General features: G+C 42.2%; 1 protein-coding gene across 6 annotated transcripts in view; it reads right to left on the reverse strand.

The window, feature by feature from the left end:
* RFFL (ring finger and FYVE like domain containing E3 ubiquitin protein ligase) overlaps positions 1 to 20,555 on the reverse strand; it is a 72,485-nt gene that overhangs the window by 34,099 nt on the left and 17,831 nt on the right. Inside the window, exon 1 of one of the 6 annotated variants that reach the window (XM_041727015.1) lies at positions 17,168 to 17,314. The exons of the other annotated variants lie outside the window; for them this stretch is intronic. The gene's annotated coding sequence lies outside the window, so the exon portion shown is untranslated. Of the gene's footprint in view, positions 1 to 17,167; positions 17,315 to 20,555 lie in introns of those variants that run through there. 6 annotated transcript variants of the gene reach the window in all.

Below are 20,555 nucleotides of genomic sequence, written 5' to 3' on the forward strand. Positions count from 1 at the left end.
AGTTACAACAGCATTAGAAAGCCAGAAAGGGACAGCCTCGAAGATGAACAAGATCTGGCCATGTCCATCTCCCCCCTACAAGGAAAGGCAAAAAGAAGTTATCAGTTACCTCCCAGTGGCTTTGGTTCAGAATAAATACATTTTGCAAAGAATACAAATTAAAATGAAAACAACACATGGAGAAGTAAAATAAGAGAAAAGAAATGCTAGAAATCAAAGAGGCTTGGGCATCCCGGGTGGCTCAGCGTTTAGTGCCACCTTCAGCCGAGGGCATGATCCTGGAGACCCGGGATCAAGTCCCATGTCGGGCTCCCTGCATGGAGCCTGCTTCTCCCTCTGCCTGTGTCTCTGCCTCTCTCTCTCTCTCTCTCTCTCTCTCTCTCTGTGTGTGTGTGTGTGTGTCTCTCATGAATAAATAAATAAAATCTTAACAACAAAAAAAAAATTGAAGAAGCTCTACCAAATATACCCAGGTCTAAGCAGAGCTTTGCCTGTGGCTGCTGAGAAGCACAGCCCATCCATGGAGAAGGAGAAGCTCAAGACAAGAAGAAACCACAGCAGAGGGTATTGGAACATAAAGTGTTAAAACGACAATAAGAAGAAGGAGAAAGGAGAGAGGTTTCACTTTCCGCTAGTAATAAATGAGCTCTTTTCCTGAAGTGATAACTGTTGTAAACAAGTGAAAAACATACACAATAATCACAAGTTATAAATGTTCTTGAAAACTCCCTGGTTTCAACTAGTCTGTGACAAATATCTGCAGAGGGACCTCAGCATCTGCTATGAAGTTCAGGGAAAAGTAATTCTAACCAATGGACTTGTGCCAAAATCTCACCCTCGGGGTCTGACCAATTAAATGGCTGCTTCTTAGTGTGGCGTTCAGGAGAGATGACAGATTGAACACTGCAGCAGAGAAACCTACACATTTAATTTCAGCCCAGGCATTCTGCCCCAAAGGGCGAGTCAATCAGGAGAGAAAGCAGTTCAGAGTACAGTCTTCAAACAAGCTGAAAACAGAATAAACGGACCTGCAGTTTAATTACCACAGGATCCTTCTTCCATCAAAACTGATGACAAAGCTCATCAAGAATAAAAAGCCTGTGCTCTTAGTGCAGAAAACAGGATTTACCAGGTAGGCTTTTCAGGACCCAAGCAGTTGCTTTCTCCAGCTACTATCACAGTGATAGACTACTGGGTAACCAGTGTTAACGAGGGGCGCCTGGCTGCCTCAGTGTGTGGGGCTCTAGATCTCTGGGTTGTAGGTTCGAGCCCTATACTGGATGTGGAGATTACTTAAAAACAAAATTCCCTGAAAAATAAACACACACACAAAACAATGGTTAACAAAGCCAGGGATTCAAATAGTGGATTTCTGGTACAGCTAATGCCCCAGGGAAAGGCAGCGCTCCAGGACATGAGTTCTGTCTAGGGTCAAAATTATGCAGCTTGCCTTTCAGAAGTGGACTGCACAAAAGTTACTGCAGCCAAATGTACGCAGTGTGGACTCAAAGAGGACTCTAGACTCTGGTGTCATCTAATCCCTTAAAACCTTATTTTCCTCAAAAATAATAGAACCTGCTACATTTAAAGGATAATAGAAAGGATTAAAATAATGCATGTCAAGCATTTCTCCAGAGCCTAGCACCTAACAGGCACTCAGTAAAAGCTGGCTACAAATAATTCAAGGAAAACCTTCTTCAAGGTTCTTTAAAGTGACAAAATTTATCTGCTGTATCCCCTGTCTACTTATGTAAAGACCTGCTGATACCTTTACATCAGGCTCAATATAGTTTTTTTTTAAGGATTTATTTATTTGGGATCCCTGGGTGGCGCAGCGGTTTAGCCGCTGCCTTTGGCCCAGGGCGCGATCCTGGAGACCCGGGATCGAATCCCACATCGGGCTCCCGGTGCATGGAGCCTGCTTCTCCCTCTGCCTGTGTCTCTGCCTCTCTCTCTCTCTCTGTGTGACTATCATAAATAAATAAAAATTTAAAAAAATTAAAAATTTTAAAAAAAAAGGATTTATTTATTTGAGAGAGAGAGTGTGTACACATAGGAGCATGCACTCGAGCTGGAAGAGTGGCAGAGGGAGAAGCAGACTCCCTGCTGAGCAGGGAATCTGCCATGGGACCTGATCCCAGGATCCTGGGATCATGACCTGAGCTGATCTCAGTCGCTTAAGCGACTGAGTCACGCAGGAGCCCTTCAACGTAATTTTCTAATGAACCTACAAGAACTGAAGAAAGGACTCCAGGCTCCTCCCACCAGCTCTTAATTTAATAATCCCAGGAGAACTGGGGAAGTGGGGGGAGGGGTTCTGAGGTGGTTTGGCCTCCGTGCAGCCTAGGCTGTTACTTTTATTCCCAATTCTATCGCAATGCCGGTAAATTTGTTACTTTTCCCACAGTGAAGCCAGTTTAGACTTTCTCCCTTAGATCCTCAACCCTCTTGTCCGCCAGATTCAGAGATCTGAACACATACACCTCTGGCCCCTCCTGGTGCTCCATAACTGCCTTGCTGCACTGAAGTCAAGTGGGATTTTGTGATGAATTCAAAATAAATCTAGACCAACCACCCCGTTCTTCCCACAGACCTTTGGCTTGGTTTGAAGTCTGATCTCAATCTGAAAATTATGCTGACTTTCTGAAATGTTTACTGTTTCTGCTAGGATTTGATATTCCCCACTATCTATCCCAAGAAGAAGAAATGGAGATTTTTGGTTCACCTCATACCACAAAAAAAACCTTCAAATTCTCATCATATTCTCTCCTTGGGAAGAACACCTGTGCTTGACCTGGTCTTTGAGTTTTATTCTTTGCTAAGTATATCCCACAATAAAGAGCAGACTGGCTCATATTCACCGCTCCTTGACAGGTTCAAGAGAAGAAACATGTGCCTATATCAAAATGTCATAGTGCTGATACTGTAATGCTGTTCTCATCGATGCTAAAATGTGCTACTTTACCCATTTGCTCCTGGAACTACAAAGCAGAAGGATAGTCTGCAATGTGGCAAGGATATGAATTGCACAAAAAACATTACCCAGACTTTCACCAGCTCCATATTCATTAGTTTATAGCTGGACACCATCAGAATGGACCTGTTCTGGAATAGCTCAAGTGGTTATGGTAATCTACACAGATCTCAAGATTATTTCACACCAGTTTTTCAATCCAGCCTGGTGATGAACATAATTAAAGCAGATTTCAGCAGTGGGAAGCAATGAGGAATGAGAAGAGAGATTCAGAAAATACGGGTTCTAAGACTGTTTACTGGTTGAGTGACACCACCACCAACAAAAACCAAACTGTTATTTAATCTCTTCTCCAGGGATCCCTGGGTGGCTCAGCGGTTTGGCGCCTGCCTTTGGCCCAGGGCGCGATCCTGGAGACCCGGGGTTGAATCCCACATCAGGCTCCCGGTGCATGGAGCCTGCTTCTCCCTCTGCCTGTGTCTCTGCCTCTCTCTCTCTCTCTGTGTGTGTGTATGACTATCATAAATAAATTAATTAATTAATTAAAAAAAAAATCTCTTCTCCAGAAACTTGCCTAGAGGGTAAAACAATTCAACAGTTAGCATTAGATCTAGCCTCCAAACTCAAGGAAATTTTCAACTCAAAGACTAACACAGCCCCAGGGTAATTTGCAAACTACTACACTCAGGAAATACTCAAAAGGTGTGTTAGAAATCCTGGAATCGGGCATCCCCAGTGGCCCAGTGGTTTAGTGCTGCCTTCAGCCCGGGGTGTGATCCTGGAGACCCAGGATCAAGTCCCACATCGAGCTCCCTGTATAGAGCCTGCTTCTCCCTCTGACTGTGTCTCTGCCTCTCTCTCTGTTTCTGTCATGAATAAATAAATAAGATCTTTAAAAAAAGAAAAAAAAAAAAGAAAGAAATCCTGGAATCCAACAAAAGAAACCTGTAATTTAAAAGGCTGGTGAATTACAAACTAAGATTTCCTATTGTTATTAAGAAATAAATAGCCAAGCACAGCTTGGATCCCTCTTCTACCAAAAGTAACAGAGCAGCAGGCAATTCAAGGGTTTTGCTCTATAAAGTACATGGATGCAATATGGTCCAAGTGAGGAAAAACCATCCTGCTCCAGGAAGAACGGCCAGATCCCTAAAAGGAAGATGTACACCTGTATAAAGGAAAGGAACAGTAAAGGCCTAGTTGTCTTAGCTCCTTTTCAAACCAGAAACAGAGACATCTTCCATCAAGCTCAAATACTGTCGTAACTTTTTAACCACACCAAGTTTCAAAACAGACACACAAAGTTACAGTAAAGACAAGCACATCCTGTTTGCACTTGACTTCCTGTACTGGGCGGGCTGATCTATTTACACTGCTGCTGCCTAGCCACAAAATAGGTAATCTTTCATACCTGCCAACAACCGGTTCACTGAGCACTATTTCACAGACAGTAAAATACATTATTCTACGAGTCAGGTAAAAAAGATTCACCTAAAGAGCACCAAAAACCAATCATGAGCTTCTAAGCCACTTTGTCTCTCTTATGGTCCTACTGACCATATGTCTGACCTATGTAATAAAAACTTTACACAAATACGTACTGAGATAAGAAAATTAAGCCTGACCTACGTCTGACCTATGTAATAAAAACTTTACACAAATACGTACTGAGATAAGAAAATTAAGCCTGAAACAGAACTTGAAATATGGGGGCTGGGGAAAAGAGCAAGGAAGATTGCAAATGCTTTTATTATTAAACATGGGCCCCTTTGCAAAAGTAGAAGGAACTGATTTCTAGCAGCCAGAATTCCTCACGGAGCATATCCCAGGAAGGGAACCACCCAAAGTGATCACAAGAGTTAGAAAAGGGCCCTTCTGGTGAACACTGCCACCTCATCCAACCAGCTACCAACCAGAGTCCACCTGTCAGCAAAAGCTTTCCAGTTTTAGGGTTTTAGAGACCCAGAGCCCCCCCACTTGAAGTGAAATTTCCATGACTTTCAAAGAGCTTGTGTAGTTCCCCCACCACAAGCTATGTTCAGTGTAGGGAGTAAATGCTGGGCAGAGAATATCCCAGTTTTTATGGACACATCAGTTAGCCCCCTTGGGTCTGTTTTCTCAGCTGGAAAATAGGAAGGTAGAATGACACAAATCTCTAATGCGTCTTCCAGCTGTTGAAAAAAATTCCAGGATTCAACACTAAGACTTAGAGGAAGCTTCTGTGGCTTCCAGCTTTATTTCTTTGGTCAAATAAGACGCCTCTGGGGTGCCACAATCTACAGTGTGAATATATGCCTTGATCTATCTCTCAAGTACCCAAGGATTCTGTTCCCTTTCCCTTGAAATGTGGATCAGAAAGTTTTCCACTGAAGGCAAAATAACAAACCTTAAGGACTGTTCTCTTTACACATAGTCTTTTTATTAAGATCTTAATGTAATCACCACTCGGTTCTCATGCTGGTCATAAGATTCCTGGACAGAATAAAGCCACAAAAGGATGGAGAAAATCTGACCAGCAGCTTGTGGCCTTCCCACAGTGACTGTTAATGCTGAAAGAATGAGGCAAAATTTGGGTAAGAAAAGGGAGTGGTGAAGACAAGTTGGGTGAGTCAGTGCAAGGGAAAACCCAGCACGTTGAACAGAAAAGAAAAAGAAATGAGAAAAGAAGAAGAAGAGCAAAGAAGCAGGGGAATCCAAATCAATGAGCAGACATTTACATTTTAAATTCTGCTTATCCATTCATCTAGTTATCCAACAGACACCGGATGCCTACTATGTGCAGAGAGAACTGAACCAGACACTAGAGGAGATACAAAGGTCAATCAGATAAATCTGCTCAATGAGGTTACAGTCTAGTAGGAGACATAAAGGCATGTACATAAACCACTGAAATACACAGTAGAAAGTGTATTGCCATAAAGAAGCCATAAAAGAGAATTTTCTACTATGAGACCCAGAGGAAGAAGTGATTACTCCCAGTGAGGGATCAGACAAGGTGGCTTCATAGGAGGAATGACATTCCAAGCCAAAAACACAACAGAAACAAGGATACCCGTGTAGGAAATGAAGGACATACAGGTATAGGTACAGTAACTGGATTTGATCTGAGATAGAAGGGAGATGAAGGGAGGCACAGCAGTAACAATAGGTAGCAATCCATAGAGCCATGGCTAAATTGGTAACTGGATTAGAGCCAGACAAGTATTCCGAAGTCAGATTTAGAATTTGAGTTTAAATCCAATGGAGAAGGAAAGGGGGAAGGAAGGAGGGTGACAGGAGCTTGGAGGAATCTCATAACCCATAAAATTAAGATAATAAAGTTAATGCAGGGATCCCTGGGTGGCTCAGCGGTTTAGCGCCTGCCTTTGGCCCAGGGCACGATCCTGGAGTCCGGGGATCGAGTCCTACGTCGGGCTCCTGGCATGGAGTCTGCTTCTCCCTCCTCCTGTGTCTCTGCCTCTCTCTCTCTCTCTCTCTATCATAAATAAATAAATAAATCTTTAAAAAAATAAAAATAAATAAAGTTAATGCAAAATCAATGTGTGCAGATATTTAAAGTCTCTCCAAAGAGATGCAATGTCTTTCTAACTAAAAGCAAGAAGACAGGGGAATAAAAGGGCTTGGGTGATGGTATGAACATATTTAAACAAAGGACATGATTGGGGCTCCTGGTTGGCTCAGTCAGTAGAGCACGCAGCTCTTGATCTTGAGGTTGTGAGTTTGGAGCCCCATGTTGAAATTACTTTAAAATTTCAGAAATTACTTTTTTAAAAAAAGTGTGATCACCACATCAAAGTGTGATCTACAAACTTAGAAAAATCTAGAAAAAAATAGAAAGGAGCAATTTTGACTCCAGAATCACCCAAGGCAGAGAAATACTGCAGAGAAATACTACAACCGCATCATCTTCTCTGCGATAGGACAAGGTTCTTTCATGAAGCTTAAGTGGGAACTGCATGTAGTAGCAGTTAGGGGTATAGGCTCTTAGAATCGGGAGGGAGTTGGTTCCAATCTCAGTTATCTTCTTACCAGCTAGGACAGAGCCTTGGTCTCCTCATTTGTAAACTGGGGATAATTGGCCCACTGGGAGAATTAAATGTCCTACTGTATGCAAAAGCACTTAGTACAATAACGAGCATATAGTAGGCAATCGATAATCTTAGTTTTTTTCTAACTTCCCCCCACAAACTACTCTATTATATGATTCTATGCTACCAAGCAAGCTGATACTAAATTTCATTTCTCAGATCTCTTGAAATAGAAAAGCAATACCCTAGCAAAATCCAGAATCCTGTCAATAGGAAAGGACTCCTTCACTCTGGATTAACAAACTCACTCCATACTGAGCTCAAATCTGAATACAGGGTTGTCCCCAAAAGACTGATCATTTCCAGGTAACAAAACAAATTTTGTGACCTGAGAACCAGAACTAAAACACACTGACCAAAACCCTGTGGGGTCTTCCTGAGAAAATAGAGGACATCCACCGGGCTAGCCCCACCTACTGCCACCCTCAATCTACAAGCCAGTTTGTAACAGTATCACTTTACTATGCTTCTTCACCTTCCACCTCTCCATACCCTTCAATCATGCACATGGCAAAAGCACTTTATCTGCCTCCCTGATCTTCTGGAGGTCAAAGATCCCATCTTATCATCTTTGCATTCTTTCCAACATATCCTGATATACCTTGCATCAAACAGAACCACAACATTTATTATAAAAATGAATTTCAAACACAACTTTCTTTAACAACAATCCATTGCAATTCACTAGTCCTACACCTTGAGGCAGGATTTATGGAACTCTTTTGATTTACTGAACTTTCATTCTATGGTTTTCTTCTCCTCTAACTCCCCAACCTCTCCACACCTGAGCTACCAAGTATTACAGAAACGTCAGAAGACTTTATTTACTGGATGCTCAACAAATTCATCCAACTGGGACCTAGCCACCACCGGGCTCAGAAGTCTTTTATTCATCTTTAGTTGATGTCTGCACAGCGGCTTTCCAAAGGGCAGTATCATGCAGGGGTTAGGATGTGGGGCCTGGAGTTAGACAGAACCCACAGTCTTTCTGTGCGACCTCGGTCAATGTGCTGGACTTCCCTGATCTTCACTTGAGCTTCTGTAGAATGGAGATCCTAAATGAGGTAATTAACACAAGCCCTTAACAACACTAAGTGCTTAAAAAGTAGGAACTAGGGAATCCCTGGATGGCTCAGCGGTTTGGCGCCTGCCTTGGGCCCAGGGCGTGATCCTGGAGCCCCGGGTTTGAGTCCCACGTTGGGCTGCCTTCATGGAGCCTGCTTCTTCCTCTGCCTGTGTCTCTGCCCCTCTTTCTGTGTCTTTCATGAATAAATAAATAAAATCTTTTTTCTTTTTAATAAAATCTTAAAAAAAAAAGTAGGAACTAAGTTATTACTGTATTCTGCTTTGTCTAAGCCCTGCCCCTCTCCTCCACTTCACTCCTTTGTCAAGTAACCAGAAACCTCCTCACCTACTTTACCAAAGTAGTCAACTGGGTTCCAACTGTTTCTTTTGAGGCAGGAGTGGTACCATGGGAATACTGGAATCAGGCATCCAGCTGATGCCCTACATGAGATATGGGACCACAAAATAACCGGTTCAACTTTACCTCCGATTCCTCAACTGCAAAATGGGTATTTTCATATGAGAGAATTAAATGGGAAAATATAAAAGAGCATCAAGCAGATGGGAAGGGGGCGATTAAGTGAGGTCATGAGGCTTTCAAGCAAAACAGACCTGGTCTTACATTCCAGTTCTACCACTTTAACTGTATGAATTTGGGCAAGTTTCTTGTGTGTGTGTAAAACGGGGAAGCAGTGCTGCCTCGTTTTGAACAGGTTTTTTTTAAGATTTTATTTATTTATTTATTCATGACAGACACAGAGAGCGAGAGCGAGAGCGAGAGAGAGAGAGAGAGAGAGAGTCAGAGACACAGGCAGAGGGAGAAGCAGACTCCATGCAGGGAGCCTGACATGGGACTCAATCCTGGGTCTCCAGGATCACACCCTGGGCTGAAGGCGACACTAAACCACTGGGCCACCAGGGCTGCCCTTTTGAACAGGTTTAAAGCAATGTACAGACTACTTAGCATGTTAGTTTCCTCTCCTCCTTTCTGGCGTTTCTTTTCTTTCCATCCCAAATACTCCCCTCTATTCACTTGACCAGTGTAGAGTACCATTTCTGACTATCAGTTAAAATTAGCACATCTCCAATATATCTATATGTAATAGCAAATTAGGCAAGTGCCACTGTACAAATATACTGTGTTCTATCTAAAATACAACAAAGCCAGAAGCTAAAAATAAAAATAAAATACAGCACTAAAAAATTTCAGAGAGTAAGATAAAAATATGGAAAAATATAGTTCTGATATTTCCTTCCCATACCCCAAAGTAACATCTTCCAGACCCTTAGAATCTGGTATTTCATTTTGGAGGTCACTACACTATTAGGCAACCGGTTTAGAAACAAAGATAAATAGAATAGGCTCAGGAGGGCTCCTAGCATGGCGCCTGACACAGAGTAGGTGCTCAGCAGACACAGTCTGCTGTCACCATTTTTACAAATCAGCCTCCACACACGTGCTTCTCTGTGCAGGTCTGTGAAAGTGAGCCCTAAGCCTCGTTTCCCCTTCTCTTTGGTTCCCTACTTCCCCCACAAAGCAGCAGTACCCTGCTTCCCCTGCAGGTCACACGCTTTGCTTGTTCACTCTACTCCACTTCACTGAAAGTCCTTTCTCCAAGGTCACCAGAGATCTGATGGCTGAATGCAGGGTTTTATCCTAAATGCTCCACCTTCCTGACTTCCCTGCAGCCCCAGACACCAGCGACCTACCCATGTTCTTCCCACAGGCTCACTCTTCCCCTTCCATTTCCACTGAAAACTGCAGTAACTCAACTGTCCTTTGATTTCAAAGACCAACATTTCTCCCTGTCCTTCCCTGGCTCCTCCTTTGCTCTCTATTCCACTAGGGCTCTGTACTTACCACTCCTTCCTTCTCCAGTGAATTCTACTGGTTCTTTTAAAATCAAGGGGCACCTGGGTGGCTCAGTCAAGTGTCTGACTCTTGATTTCAGCTCAGGTCATGATTTCAGAGTCGTAGGATTAAGCCCTTCATTGGGCTCCAGACTGGACATGGAGCCCACTTAGGATTCTCGCTCTCACTCTGCCCCTCTTCCTGCTCACGCGTGCACCCCCGCTTTCTCAAAAAATGAAAAGAAAGCTACCCACAAATATCCCATTCTCACCATATACATTGCCATACCCTGCCCTATGTGCCATTATCTTTCTCAAGAACTAGAGCAAACACCTCCTAACTGATCCCCTCTTTGCCACTCTCTTTTCTCCATACAGTAGTCAAGATAACCTTCCAGTGCTTGTTATTCTCCTGCAGTGGCTTCCCATCATGCTTTTTCATTAAAGCTTAGACTCCCCATATAGCCCACAAAGGCCACCATCTTCTTCTCTGGCTTTACCTCATACTGTCCCCTACCCCCATTCATCTCACTCTAATCCCTTGGCAGTCCCCCTTTCAGTTCCTCAAAAGTAAAAAGACTATTTGTTGCTCCAAGGTCTGCACATTGTGGTTCCTTTCCAGCCTGAACATTCTCCACAGCTCTTTTCACCAAGCTGGCTCCTTATCAGCCAGACTTCTGCTCGCCTGCCCTATAACACAGTTGTCTGGCACACAGTGGGAGCTCAGTATTTGTTGAATAGATTCCACAGTCTTTAGTCAGAGAACTCCAAATCTAAATATATCTGGAATCAATCCCACCCTTCAGTTGCAGCACCTCGTTTCTAAATGCTTGCTAGATACCCATACCTCGAATTTCGCACAGTGAATACACTCAAAACCAAACCCTTCATCTCTTCCCAAACCAGCTCCTTCCATCTTCTAAAATTACTCCAAGCAGTTTGAGCCATACACCTCCACTTCAGAACCACAAATTTCCCATTCATTTGTGCCACCTGTCCACAATTCTAACCACCTTTTAAAACTGAATTCAAGTCACTTCATTCGTTCATGCATTCAATCAACCACTTATTCATTCAACAAATACTGAGTGCCTTTTATGAGGCAGGTACGGTGTTAGATACCAGAAAGCAAAGCAGACATATTTTTGTCTACTGTGTATCAAATAATCACACAAATGTTATGTATTATAAAAATTATAAACTGAAAAATGCTATGAGGGGAAAAGTGCTAGAAACTAGAAGAAAAAATGTGAGGCATCAAAAATATTCTTTAATGATGTGCTGATTGAAGGAGACAAACTTAACCCAAGCCGACTAGAGGGGAGAACATGCCAGGCAGAGGGTTCAGCCAGGCCTGGAAGCAAGAGGAGACCAGCATGCCTATTTTTATATTACATATATCAGGATTAGTCTTGTTCCCTTCCCCAATCCCATCCTCATTTTACTGTCACCTGAGAGAAAGGACATAGAGTGTCTCAAATGTGCCAACAGCCCCCAGGAGATAATGATTAACATGGATTCATGCTTGTAAAAAGCTCCCAGGTGACTCTGATATGCAGCCAAGTTTGAAAATCATATGCCTAAACTATCCACTCAATAAACATGTATCAATTAGTATCTCATTAAAAACCCCTAAAGTTGGTGTGATAAACTACTGGTCACAATAAATTACTGGTTACAACAATCTCAACCATACTCTATGGCCTTTTGCCACTTCCAGAAGTAGAATCTGTGTCCCTTCCCCTTGGACATGGGCTACATTTGTGACTTACTTTAACCAAATGAATGAGGCAAGTGATGATGTAGGACTCCCAGGCCTGGGCCTTAAGAGACGCTACAGCTGCCATTATGGCTACCCGGGAAACCAACCACCCGTAAAAGGAGCCCAATGTTGTTGATTAATGAATGATAAAAGACCAAGAGAGTCAAGCCTCATGGAGAACCAAGATGCCTCAGCCAACAGCCCAGAGACTCACGTATGTGAGTGAAGAAGCCATGTTGGAGCCCCCAGTCCAATGAAATCACATGGAGCAAAGCGATATGTCTTTCTTCCCTGGATTATAACTCACAGAATCATGAGCAATAAAATGGTTGTAATTTAAAGCCACTAAAAGTTTTAGGGTGATTTGCTACACAGTAGTAGATAACTGAAATAGTCAGAAATTCAACTCATTTTTAGCCATCATTCAATTGTTTTCCAGCTCTGATGATCAAGAAACTTTGTCATATTCATTACAATTACTCCTCCTTCAATTTAAGCTCATTTCCTCTTAAATCTTTCAAGTACAGGAAGAACAATTAATCAAAATCCCCCTGGCAAAAACTATTCTTACACTAGAAGATGGTAATCAAGCCATCCCTTAGCTTTTCCTTCTGTAGGCTAAAATCATTCCTGGTTTTTTTTAACTTATAATGATAGGACTTATTTTTAAACTTTTTAATCATTTTTATCCTCTCAAGTATTAGGGACGCGGGAGTGGGGGGAAAATGACAAAAATTGGATGCCACTCGTCAGTATCTAACAGAGATTATTTCCTAGCCCTTATGGTTCGTTCATCTTTCCATAATCCAATTCCACACTGTCCCAAATATGGCATGTAAGCACCACAAAAGTTTATTACCCTACAAATGTAATTATTTACTGAAATTACTATGAAGCCTTTTGGATTCTTAACACTCAGCTATCTTGTGCTAACTCATCCACCTGGTTTGACACTCCAATATTGAAATAGGTTTTTGTTAAATTCTAGACATTTGAAGCACAATAGAAAAACGTGAGGTTGGAGTGGGCACACCATTAATTTCAACCAAGTTTTCTAACCACAGTCAAGGCCTTTCTGTACTAGGTACTCCTCCTACCCCCATGGTAAAGTGACCTTGTAAAAGGCAAGATCTTTAGCACTTGCCCATTGAGCAAAGGCACCTTCTCTGTAGGACCCAATAGGGTATATTTAACTACAAAGAGACAAACCAGTTGCTCAATGCAATGTAAAAACATATCGTCTCTCTGAAGCCTTACCTGAGTGTATGTTTCAATGTCAAAAGGAACTTTATAATCACCAATAAAATAGAAATAAATCCTACCCAAAAACAGTATTGTAGGTGTCAAAATGACCCAAGTAGGGCAGCCCTCAGTGGTTTAGCGCTGCCTTGGGCCCAGGGCGTGATCCTGGAGACCAGGGATCGAGTCCCACATCAGGCTCCCTGCATGGAGCCTGCTTCTCCCTCTGCGTGTGTCTCTGCCTCTCTCTCTCTGTGTCTCTCGTGAATAAATAAAATCTTTTTAAAAAATGACCCAAGTGAAATAATTTTGTGAAGTATTATAAAAATATTAGGTGACATTGTAGAACTAAGTTTCAGCAAGCCCAATTAAGTCTTCAAATCAATTCTGAATGGTTACCTGACGGTTTCAGGTAACATATGTGAAATAGCACCATGGACTCAAGTTCATCAAATAGGAAATAAAAACATGCCAACAAACAAGAGAACTTATGAATTTTCTAATACTGCCAAAACTAATAAAGATGTTTGGACTACTGGTTTGACCCTGGAGATGCACTTCAGCCGCTGTCTGATGGTGTCAGGCTCTAAGCCAGGGAACAGGTTCAGTGAAGGAACAGTCTGTTAGATAAAACAGTGCTGTGGAAGTCCAAATAAGGAGGAAAAACTCTACTTGAGGAAAGCAGGGAAAGTTTCACATATGGACTAGTAAATCTCCTGTGGAATGAGTACTTTGCAAGTCAGAATGGGGGAGGCCACTAGGAAGAGACAGAGTCATAGAACAATATGCTATAACCAGGGACTGGGAAAATGAGAGAAGTCTGGTGAGGATGGAGAGAAGAGAAATGATTGGGGAAAGGAGAGAGATGAAACAGGTAACAGTAACAGGTAGGACAAGGTCACATTGTGAAGGGCTTTAACCTATCAAGCTAAGTAGGAAACAGGAAACCAGTGGCACTCTGAAAACCGGAGAATGAGAAGACTGATTTGGGCCTTTGGAAAGAGAACTTGAGCAACAATGTGGAGGAGACAGAAGCAGAGAAAGACTTACGGTGCAGTGGCCAAAAATTCGGTCAAGATTTGATTGGGGGCTTGGCCTGACTGGCTCAGTCAGTAGAGCATGCAAATCTTAATCTCAAAATCGTGAGTTCAAGCCCCACTTTTGGGGTAAAGGTTACTTTATTTATTTATTTATTTTTTAATTTATGATAGTCACAGAGAGAGAGAGAGAGAGAGAGAGAGAGAGAGGGAGGCAGAGACACAGGCAGAGGGAGAAGCAGGCTCCATGCAAGGAGCCCGACGCGAGACTCGATCCCGGGTCTCCAGGACCAGGCCCTCAGCTGAAGGTGGCACTAAACCACTGAGCCACTGGGGATGCCCAAGGTTACTTTAAAATATAAAAAATAAAGTCTTTTAAAAAAATTTGATAAGGGTTTCAACTTAAAAATTTGATAAGTTACAATCAAATTCCTGAAGGCAAAACGGGTAAAATGTAACATCTTTAATCTTTAAATGTAACATCTGGGGGAATGGTTACCTGTAATTGTTGAAGAATGTAGGACCTTCCTCAAAGTATTCACACACTAAATTCTGAGCCACTGGGCTGGTTAAACAAAATGTCTAGTTTATCTCTAGTAAATTAAGGCAATACAATGGAAATGAAAAAAAAGCCACATATCAACAGTATTCCAATAATATCATCAAAAGCACTTAGCAACCATGGATTTAGCATTTTTAGGTGATGTGAGGCATAAACAGAATGGACAGGAAGATCTGGTGGCTATAATTAACAGAGTTCAAACCTATAGCGATAGGTAGGTAGCTGACTGATACTGAGTAGGGGAGATAACATATGCCATTTAAAATGCCTTTTGGGGGGATCCCTGGGTGGCGCAGCAGTTTGGCGCCTGCCTTTGGCCCAGGGCGCAATCCTGGAGACCCAGGATTGAGTCCCACGTCGGGCTCCCGGTGCATGGAGCCTGCTTCTCCCTCTGCCTGTGTCTCTGCCTCTCTCTCTCTCTGTGACTATCATAAATAAAAAAAAATAAACTTCTTTTTAAAAAAAAAATAAAAAAAATAAAAAAAAAAAAATAAAATGCCTTTTGGGGGGATCCCTGGGTGGCGCAGCAGTTTGGCGCCTGCCTTTGGCCCAGGGCGCAATCCTGGAGACCCAGGATTGAGTCCCACGTCAGGCTCCCGGTGCATGGAGCCTGCTTCTCCCTCTGCCTGTGTCTCTGCCTCTCTCTCTTTCTCTGTGTGTGTGTGTGTGTGTGTGTGTGTGACTATCATAAATAAATTTAAAAAAATTATAAAAAAATAAAATAAAATAAAAAATGTCTTTTGGGCAGCTCCGGTGGCCCAGCGGTTTAGCGCTGTCTTCAGCCCAGGGTATGATCCTGGAGACCCGGATTGAGTCCCATGTCGGGTTTCCTGCATGGAGCCTGCTTCTCCCTCTGCCTCTCTCTCTCTATCTCTCCCTCTCTCTCTTTCTGTGTGTGTGTGTGTGTGTGTGTGTCTGTCATGAGTAAATAATAAAAATCTTTTAAAAAATAATAAAATAAAATAAAATAAAATAAAATAAATAAAATAAAATGCCTTTTGACCACTCTTGTAGGTTTGCCAAGTTGGATAAGTGTATTTAGGTGGAGATAAGGATCTAAAGCTTGGGAGAGACAGCTCTGCTGCTAAGACATACTGAGGACAGCTGAATTTATGGGCCTATTTGATATCCTTAGGGTAAGAGAGGGTGGGCAGGGGAAGAGTGGAAAGATGCCCAATGTCAAGCATTGAAGCATCTCAACATGTATGGGATAGCCAAAAAGAGAATGCAAAGAAATAACAGAAGGACACTCTGGAAATTCTGAGACAAGGTAACCTCAAAGTCAAATGAAGAAGGTCACTGGGGGAAAAAAAAAAAGAACGGCCCAATAGTGCCACATGCCAGGCCAAGATTAAGTAAGGTAGAGGCCGAAGCCACAACACTGGGTTTGGTAACCCAGAGTTTACTCGTGATCTTTAGGAAAACATGAGTAAGGTAATATGGGTAGAAGCCAAAATAACAAAGGGTTGATAAGAGGATCAGAGTTGAAGAAGTACAGTATAGGTTCTTCCTCATTCTACCCTGAGAACCAACTATGTGCCAAGCAACATGGCATCTATCATTCTAACAAAACAGGCGCTGATTCTCCACATACCCTATGATCAGAGTAAATACACTGTTCTCCTGAGTACTCATCCAGTCTTGGTGAATAAGAAGGGACCTCATGGAAGAAGTGACTTCCAGGCTGACGCCAGATGGCTAGGTGAAGTGGAACAGGGTGTTTTAGAGACAGGTAGCTCGTGTAATGGCCTAGGGTGAAAGAGAACCTGAGCCATTTGAAGCAGAAGCAAATTCTGAGTGAGGCAAATACCTAGCAGCGAGACTTAAGTGATAAAAAGTTTAGAAGTAAAGAGCAGGAGGAGATGGAGCAGCAGTCTGAACCAGGGATGAGGGGAGGTTCTTCACAGCAATTCGGAGAGAAATACAGAAACTCACTGGTAAGACAGTGTTCCCTACAATTCAGTATTCCCAATGATCAGACAGGTAGTAATATATATTCGCTTCTCTCTCTTTCCTTAATAATGGTTTAGTTTGACTAAACTACTTCACCCCAGACACAGAAAGGACAGAAAATACAAGAGCAAAAGCCGGATAAAGCTGTAAACCTGACATGTTTGTCTTCTCTAAGGTTTCTGACAAGTGGTCTACTTAAGTCTAAAACCACATCCAGGAAAAATAAAAATAAAAAAAAAAAATAAAACCACATCCAGGGATGCTTGGGTGGCTCAGCAGTTGGGTGTCTGCCTTTGGCTCAGGGCGTGATCCTGGAGCCCCGGGATCAAGTCCCACATCGGGCTCCCTGCAAGGAGCCTGCTTCTCCTTCTGTCTCTGCCTCTCTCTTTCTGTGTCTATCATGAATAAATGAATAAAATCTTTAAAAAAAATAAAAATAAAAATAAAACCACATCTAGGTGCCAAATGAAATGAAACTTTTCACCCCTAAGGCCCCCTCCAAAGGGCTGAGGGACTGACTTTAGGATACCCACATTGCTAAGGCGTTACCTAACTTCTGAAAAGAAAGGATTTTCCCAGGTCCTCCTGTAGCATTAGTCTAGCTAATGCAACTAAGAGAAAACAGTCTGGGGTTACCTGATTTTGCCTGTTTCAAAACATTACCACAGCAGAGAGCAAGGTGCCTCCAGTTCTTGCCGCTGAGGTCCTTGGAGCCATTTCAGATGAGCTCATCTCAGGACCCAACAGCAGCAGCTTTCAGGCAGTGAATGGTGCCGCCTGGGGACGACGTATCTTTGGTAAGCAAGATTGCAACAGAGCAGGCAGTTTACCGAGGGCAGTGCTGACTCATGCAAGGCAAAACTCCTATTTCCCAAACAACCCAGCCTCAGCCAACCACTGCAACCCAGAAAAGCAGAGGCGCCCCACTGATTTTTTTTTAATCGAGTGCTGATAACTGGGGGCACATATATCATTCCCCTTCTGCTGGTCGCTCAGCTGCCCCTGGAGCCATTACCTGGAAGGCTCCAGTGGTCACTTTCTGAAATTTCATTTGAGAACAGCCTGGGGGGCTCAGGACAGCAAGATTACTGAAGGTGGCAGCAGGTTCACAGCCCTGAATATTTGCCCCCAGAGGCTGATAAAGAAGTCACTTTGCATTTACAAATTAGAACATCTGGGCCAGAGGAAATGGGGAACTTGCCCAGTCATTGCTAGCTGATCAAATCATCAGAGTGAGTTTTTGTCAGCTTTAACCAGGCTTACCGTTCTTTTTTTCTCCAGCAGACCATCTCTAACCTCTCTATTTCCTTAGACAATGCAGAATCTCTAATTAAGAAAGAAGTAGCAAAAAAATAAAAAATAAAAATAAAAGAAAAAGAAAAAAGAAAGAAGTAGCTAGGGATGCCTGGGTGGCTCAGCCGTTGGGCACCTGCCTTTGGCCCAGGGCATGATGTCCTGGTCCATGATGGTCCTGGGATCCAGTCGCACATCAGGCCCCCTGCATGGAGCCTGCTTCTCCCTCTGCCTGTGTCTCTGCCTCTCTCTCTCATGAATAAATAAGTAAGTAAGGAAGTAAGTAACTGAAGACTTTAATAAGCTGCCACACACAGCTAAAGCTACATTACCCACATCACACCTACCGGATGCTCAAGGAATCCAAGAGTCTGCGAAAACCGTATTAACACTTGCTTTTAAAAGAAAAATCCCTAAATCTCTGTCAATTCTTATTTATTGGACAGCTTATTAAAAAATCAATTCTAGAATGACTGGCTCATCAACCACTATTAATTATTATTGAATTTGCCCTGACCAGCTAGAATGGACTTTGGTGCTATATAAAGAATACAAAAGATGAAGTCCTTGCTTTCTGTGGTGGTTTTTTTTCTCCATTTGAGAAGAAAGAAACTAAACTTCATATCAGAGCCTTCTGTTCTCTGCTCAAAACTTCCCACAACCATCAGCTCTTCTACAGCATGGGCGTTCCTAGCCCTGTCTGTCCTTCGAGGCAGGTCCACATGGAAGGAACTCTGGAATTCGGGGCCAACCCCACTTGTCACTTAATAAATGTTATTAGGTTAATTACATGCAGGCCGTCAGAATTTGGGTTTAAAAACTATGCTCTTTAATTCTATTCCTTTCAAGGGGCTAATTTTAAAAAAAAGTTATTTATCCAACTGGCTTAATATCCCTTAATTACATTATTCCAGGAGGATAGCCACACTAAGTTTTATAAGGTTTTATAAAATGTCCCCTCTTTTATTTCCTTTCAGTGTTTTCCTTTTCAGGAAATGGCAGTGTTTAAAGAAGTTTTCCTACAGTATGTGTTAATTAGTTCTTTTCAAATGATAAAAGCATCTTTATAGCAGTTGGCAACCATTATCTCATGGACCACACTTTAAAAAATATTTCTGTAGTTGATGATAAGTCACAAACATTCTAATATGGCGCAACCCTCGATGCATACAGTATGGACAAATAGGAAACATCTTTTGAAAAACACATTATTGTTAGAAGCTTCTGGTGCATTCTATGTATTAGTAAACTTTAAATAAGGAAGAGAAAATTCATATGGTACTGTGCCCAGGAAGTAAATACGAATTACACAAAGAGCAACACAAGGACCAGAAGCATCAGATTTTCCTGATCCTGCTAAAATAAACACCATTTAGCAGGTGAGGAGACTATCGTTTCCCTGTTTGGGATTGTATACAGTTCCCATCTGTTTCCCCAAAATATAGCCATACCCCAATCCAGTTCCTTCCTTTAGGATGGAAAGGCTGAGGATTACACTGGTTTAGGGCTTTAAAAAGAGGTTAGGGCAGCCCCGGTAGCTCAGCGGTTTAGTACCGCCTTCAGCCCGGGATGTGATCCTGGAGACCTGGGATCAAGTCCCATGTCGGGCTCCCTGCATAAATCTTTAAAAAAAAAAAAAAAAAAAAGAGGCTAAATCTGGGCAGCCTGGGTAGCTGAGTAGTTTGGCGCTGCCTTCAGCCCAGGGTGTGATCCTAGAGACCCAGGATCCAGTCCCACATTGGGCTCCCTGCATAGAGCCTGCCTCTCTCTCTCTGTTTCTCTTGTGAATGGATAAAAAAAATCTTTAAAAAAAAAAAAAAAAGGGAGGCTAAATCTGAACAAATGACTTCAGGCACTTGAAGTTTTATGAGGTTATATGAAAACAATGAGACAATATGAAAAATAAAAATAATTTGGCTTTGTGCTTAGTAAGTTCTCTCAATCCATTATCTTAAAACTCACCCAAGTGGGGCGCCTGGGTGGCTCAGCGGTTGGGCGCCTGCCTTCAGCCCACGGCCTGATCCTGGAGACCTCGGATCTAGTGCCACATCGGGCTCCCCAAGGGGAGCCTGCTTCTCCCTCTGCCTGTGTCTCTGCCTCTCTCTGTGTCTCTCATGAATAAATAAAATCTTAAAAAAAAAAAAAACTCAGACAAGTTATTCACCATCTAAAGGTCCATTTTATGGGTGGTCACAAGAGATATTCAGTGTGTGTATAAAATTTGCACACACACATACTCACTGTTTTTCTTGAACAGGAATACATAATCCCATTTATAGGCCACATTTTTTTTTCCTGCAGGAGATCTAACATTATAAACAGCAAATAGGTGTCAAAAGAAAAATAAAAATGCTCACATCTCAGGATCCTTTAGTCTTCCAAATCCATGGAAAATTACCAAATACAAAAAGATACACATGCCAGAAGGGAACTACAGTGGGGGCAGTAAATCAAGAAGGTATTTTTAGTTTTATTGAGTATTTGAAATTTTGTTTTGTTTTGTTTTAGCAAGGACTACATAGTCAAATATTACTTGGTAATTTAAAATTGGATTAGTTTTAAATTTTTTACTGTTCATGAACTTATCTTTTCCCTTTCTCATTCTTTCCTAACAGTGCCCTTTTACCTATTTTCCCCTCCCCAACATCCTAAATGATACTGCACATTTATTCTTTTTAGCAAAATTAATCTTATTTATACCCATATCCTTTTTCTTACTTAGAAGGGTGGA

Source organism: Vulpes lagopus, chromosome 12 (assembly GCF_018345385.1).
Source record: "Vulpes lagopus strain Blue_001 chromosome 12, ASM1834538v1, whole genome shotgun sequence".
NCBI lineage: Eukaryota > Metazoa > Chordata > Mammalia > Carnivora > Canidae > Vulpes > Vulpes lagopus.